The following is a 5,225-nucleotide window of genomic DNA, read 5'->3' as shown; positions in this document are numbered from 1 at the left end:
ACTTATTTTGCTTAGCATAATACCCTCTAGTTCCATCCAACTTCATTGCTTTTTTTCATGTGAATATATACGTTAAAGCTTAAAGCAGCCAAATGAAGTAAAGTTAAGAATTTAGAAAACTCGGGTCGCCTGGGTGGCTCGGTCAGTTAAGTGTCCGACTAGTGATTTTTGCTCAGGTCATGATCTCAGGGCCTTGGGATCAAGGCCCACATCAGGCTCTGTGCTCAGCAGGAAGCTTGCTTGAGATTCTCTCCCTCTGCCCCTCCCCTACTCTCTCTCTCTCAAATAAATAAATAAATCTTTAAAAAAAAAGAATTCAGAACTCAGTCACACTAGCCACATTTCAAGTGCTCAACTGCATTATATAAACATTTCTATCTTTGCAAATAATTCCACTGGATGGCTCTGTTCCGGGGGGCAGGAGGTCTATTCCTCAACTGGTCCCATCTCTCTTAGCAAGGCATTTCTGAAAGCTTCATGGGCGGGCCAAGCAGCCCTCTAATCCATCTTGTTCTGATGAACATAGGCTTGGCCCCACCTCAGGCCTTATGGCCACTTCCCTTCATCCTTGTCCCTCTGCTTCCTCCCAGCCCTAACTGTCTGTTCCCCACCTCTGCTTCCAGAAGGAGCTTCCAACACAGACATCTGACCCTGCACCAACCTGCTCAAATGGCAATGGCCCCATTACCTAGAATCCCACAGGACTTCCCAGTGGGGCAAGATCTGTCTCCCCCCAAGCCTGTACCATGGTTTAGACAGGCCACTGAGTCACTGGTGTCACTTCTCAGTCACTTACTGGTCTGTAGGAGGACAGAGGAGAGGGACAACGCTACCAGCCCCAGAGGTGCTTGCTCACCTCTCTTAGGCCTGGTCCATGTCCTAAGCCCCAGAGCTCAGGCCCCCCAGAGTCACCCAAGAAAATAGGTTCCTGCTCTTTGAGACCAGCCGAGTTTGGGTGTGAGACAGAGCATCCAGGAGGGCATGAGCTCCCCATCAGGAATGTGAAGGATTGGGGCACTGGTCTGGAATGGGCTCGGGGACTAAGACAGTAGGACCTGGAGTCTTGTGCTTTTCCACCAGGGCTTCCAGGGGCCCTGAGCCTGCCTGGACAGGTCAGCCCAACCCATTACAGAAGGAGTGGCTGGCACCTCTCCCTGCCGACCTAGCCATGCCCCTGACAGCCTGCCCTTCAGCCCTCCAGCCATGAATCACAGCAGCCTCACAGGAGGAAGCAGCGATAACCCCAGGCCTCAGAAGGGCCACCCCCTATGCTCTGTCCTAATCCACACTGCAGGGCAGGGCTCAACACAGCCCTCTCCACTTCTGCCCCTGGCCTGCCTGCACAGCCCAGGCCTGCCCCTGACACCATGCATCCCTCTGCCTGGAGCCCCTTCCTCACAATACTCCCCACCTCCCTGTCCCTCCCTCCACCCAGGTCCCTGGTCTTTCAGCCTACCTGGCTCTCCCACAGCCTAGCAGCCACTGAGCCCCAGCACCCAGCAGAGGGACATGGGCTGGGATAGGGCCACTTTGACCACCCAGCAGATGCCCTGAGAGGATCGAGAGATGTGGGGAACCCCATAGGTAGTTAGTGGGGAGCCACAGAAGGTGACTGAGCTGGGCAGTGACCAGACAGTGTATGAAGCTGAATGTTGAGATCAGAAGAAAGGAAATCAGAGAGAGAGACAGGTCAGGGCCAGTGTGTGGGGGGGGGTTCCCAGGGGGGCAGGGCTTGTGTGGGAGGGTCCGGGGGGGGCAGGGCTGGTGTGTGTGGGGGTCCCAGGGAGGGAGGGCTGGTGTGTATGGGGTCCCGAGGAGGGAGGGCTGGTGTGGGGGGAGGCCCCGGGGAGGCAGGGCTGGTGTGGGGGGGGTCCCAGGGAGGCAGGGCTGGTGTGAGGGAGGTCCCGGGGAGGCAGGGCTGGTGCAGGGGGTCCCGGGGAGGCAGGGCTGGTGCAGGGGGTCCCGGGGAGGGCTGAGAAGGGCCGATGTGGGGGCTCCTGGGGACAGCTGAGGATGCTGGCAGGTGCTATGATCTGATAAAGCCAGAACCAACCCAGGCCAGGGGTGCAAGGAGAAGGATCCCCAGGATCCAAAGGACAAAGGAGCAGGGCTTGGAGCAGCTGCGTGGACGTGGCCACCTTGGCGGATGGTCCGTTTCACAGGGAGGAAGTCGAGGCCCACAGAACCAGGATCCTCCCTCTCCTCCTTCCTACAAGCAGGCACATCCGCTGTTTGGGAAATGCAGTTTGCGGGGGGCCAGGAGGGATTGCAATCTTGAAATAACACTGGCTGGAGCTGGGGGGAGGCTGGCGGGCGCACAGGCGGACAATTAATTACGAGGATCCCGCTCTGAGCCGGGTGTTTACGTGCGTGCTCGTCTGTTTGGGGCCTGCAAATCCGTGTCAGATGTTAATGGAACAGCATCATTTTTCTGCCGAGGTGGCATCCCCAGGGATGTTTGGATGAGGCGGCCGGCGGGACTTGGCCTGGGAAAGGCAGGCCGGCGGCTGAGGAAGGAGGTCATTTGTCAGGCTGCCCGACAGCCCGGCCGCCCCACCCAGGTCCCTCTGTCCACCAGGCTCTGGGGATGTGAAAAGTAAGGACGCACTCAAAGTAGGAGGTGGAAGTGAATTAACTGAGCATCGACTCAGCAGACACAGGCCAAGGGGCCACGCCTGGCCGCCCAAGGCCGCCTGTATCCTGCTGTGACCGGAACCCCATGAGGGCATTCTTCTGTAGGCTGTGGCAGTGAGGATGGAGGGCAAGCCGGTGGGGACACACTCCCTCTCAGCTCCCGCTGGGGCCTCTCCTCTGTCCCTCCGCTCCATGTCGGCCGGCGGAAGAGGCCCAGAGACAGGAAGTGACCGCCCACCATCACACAGCCAACAGGCCCTCGGGGTGGGCAGGCCTGTGGCCCCTCTGTGTGGGGAGGGAGCTGAGGCCTCCCTGGGGTCCCGCAGACAGGCAAGGGATGCCCACCAAGGGCTCCTCAGGCCAGTGGGGTAGCCACTCATCCAGGCAAGCATCCTGGGCCAAGGCCTGGAAGGGACAAAACCTTGCAGGGACCCTGGCCCTGCCAAGCTCTCCACCCACACTGTGCCCCGCTATCCCTCAGGAAGCTCCCTCCTGCCCCCAGGCCTTTGCACAGGCTCAAAGGCCATCTCTCAGCCCCAGGGTCCAAGCCTCCTCCCCAGAGGCCGAGGTGGAGGCACAGTGGTGAGTGATTAGTGGTGGGAAAGCTTGACGCACCCTGCCCAGCACACAGTAGGATCTCAGGACAGGCGGCCACTCTGGCAGCACAGACTTGGATAGGAATCTCACCATCAGCACCACGGGGAATTACTGTGAAGCAGACTTGCTCTCACAGGACTGGGAACCAGCCTCAGTTTTTATGCCAGTCGCATCCTTTTGTAAACCCTGGTTGGGGAGCCCTCTTGATTCTCCTTCCTACACCCACGGAGGGCAGAGACCCCCTGCAGTGGATCTGCCTCAGCGTCCCTATCTGCAAAGAGGGCTCTTTGCTCAGGGCTGTGCAGAGGTGGGGTGGGCAGGGCCCAGAGGGCCTGTGCAGCCTGCAGAACTAGAGACCCTCGTGGTGGAGGGGAGAGCCAGGTGAGGGGACGGCACGGTGCCCTTTACACGGCTCCAGGTGCCACAGCGTGGCCTGGCCCTGCTGCCCTGCCCAGCTTTGAGGCCGCTCCCCTGCATTCGGCCCCCTGCTGCAGCCATCCTCAGATGGCACCCCACCTTGTCCCCACCTCAGGGCCTTTGCACAGCAACCCCCTCCTCTCGCAGAGCTCCTGCTCCTGGGGCCCAGGAACTGTCCTGCCTGGACTTGAACCCCAGTTCCACCAGCTGCGAGACTGCGTGCCTCAGTTGCCCCATTGGTAAGATAAAGACAGTGCTGGGACCTTCCACAGAGGACAGCGGCAAGCGTGAACGCACCAATACAGGGCTGGTGCCGACACAGGTCCTGGCACAGCGGCCGCTTACGTAGTTTAGGATGGTGCGGACGTCCCTGCACTGCAGCACGCTGCCCACTCACTTCCCGGGGCGGTTGCTGTTCCCTAGGCCAGCAGTGCCACCCTCGCCCCGGGCCGCAGCAGAGCTGAGCTCAGGCTTCCACCGACCGCGGAGCCTGGTTCCCGGCCCTCCCCTGCCCCCTGGTGGTCACTCTCGGTATTTCCCCCAGGCACCAAGAGCGACCCTTTCCTGCTCAGTTTGGGACTGGCTCCTCCCCAGGCTCCAGGCACCCAGGGGGCGGCCGTGCCCACAGTGCTGAGCTCCCACCTGCACGGACGCAATGGGAACGTGTGCCTACCGGGCCTAGGGCCAGGGTGGAGGGGCCCCCCAGGGAGGGAGTGTTCAGGGAGGGGCTCCCAGGGGAGAGGAGCCCCGGGGGAGGACAGAGTCCCAGAGGGACACCTGCTGCCTCAGGGCCTTTGCTCATGTTGCTAAAGACATTTTCTTCCCCCCAGGCGCTCCGGGGAACCTCTCAGAAGCCCCTTCTACCTGGCGTGTGAGCGGCCACGGAGCTGGCAACGGGCCGGTCCCGGCGCTCGCAAGGCCTGGGCTCTCCTCCGGGTGGGGAGCGGGCCCCTGCTCTGAACTCGGTGACCTCCTCGGCAAAATGGGCTGCTCGTGGGCCTCGACGATGGCTCCGGAGGGGTCTCGGCACAGCGCCCGGCACACAGCCGGTGTTTGCGAGCGCGGAATCCGGCTGAACCTCCACAGCCGAGGTCGGGGCAGTGTGTGCATTTACGGGCGCTGGGGCACCGGACGCCGGCCCCGTGCGGGTCAGACGGGCCAGGCCCAGGCGGTAGGACACGGCTCCAAGGGGCTGCGTGCACCTTGCTGTTTGCTCTTGCAAAGTCCACGGCGCTCCGGCGGCTCCCTCGGGGGCGGCCCTGCTCGGGGTGGGGACTGCGGACCGCCGCCGGCTCGTGCGCCTCCCCCGCCGGTGCTCCGCTCACGCAGCCCGCATGCCGCCGGGCCGGGGAGGCGGCGGGCGAGGGCCTCGCGTCGGACGCCCGAGAGCGCGGCCGCTGCGCGGGGCTGTGGAGGAGCGAGACGGCCGTCCCCCCTCGCGGCCGCCCCCCCTCGCGGCCGTCCCCACCTCGCGGCCGTCCCCCCCTCGGGGCCGCCCCACCTCGCGGCCGCCCCCCCTCGCGGCCGTCCCCCCCTCGCGGCCGCCCCACCTCGCGGCCGTCCCCACCTCGCGGCCG

The sequence above is a fragment of the Phoca vitulina genome, unplaced genomic scaffold (genome assembly GCF_004348235.1).
Source record: "Phoca vitulina isolate PV1807 unplaced genomic scaffold, GSC_HSeal_1.0 scaffold104, whole genome shotgun sequence".
In the NCBI taxonomy this organism is placed as follows: Eukaryota; Metazoa; Chordata; class Mammalia; order Carnivora; family Phocidae; genus Phoca; species Phoca vitulina.
The sequence above is the reverse complement of the archived record's forward strand: the minus strand, read 5'-3'. Positions refer to the sequence as shown.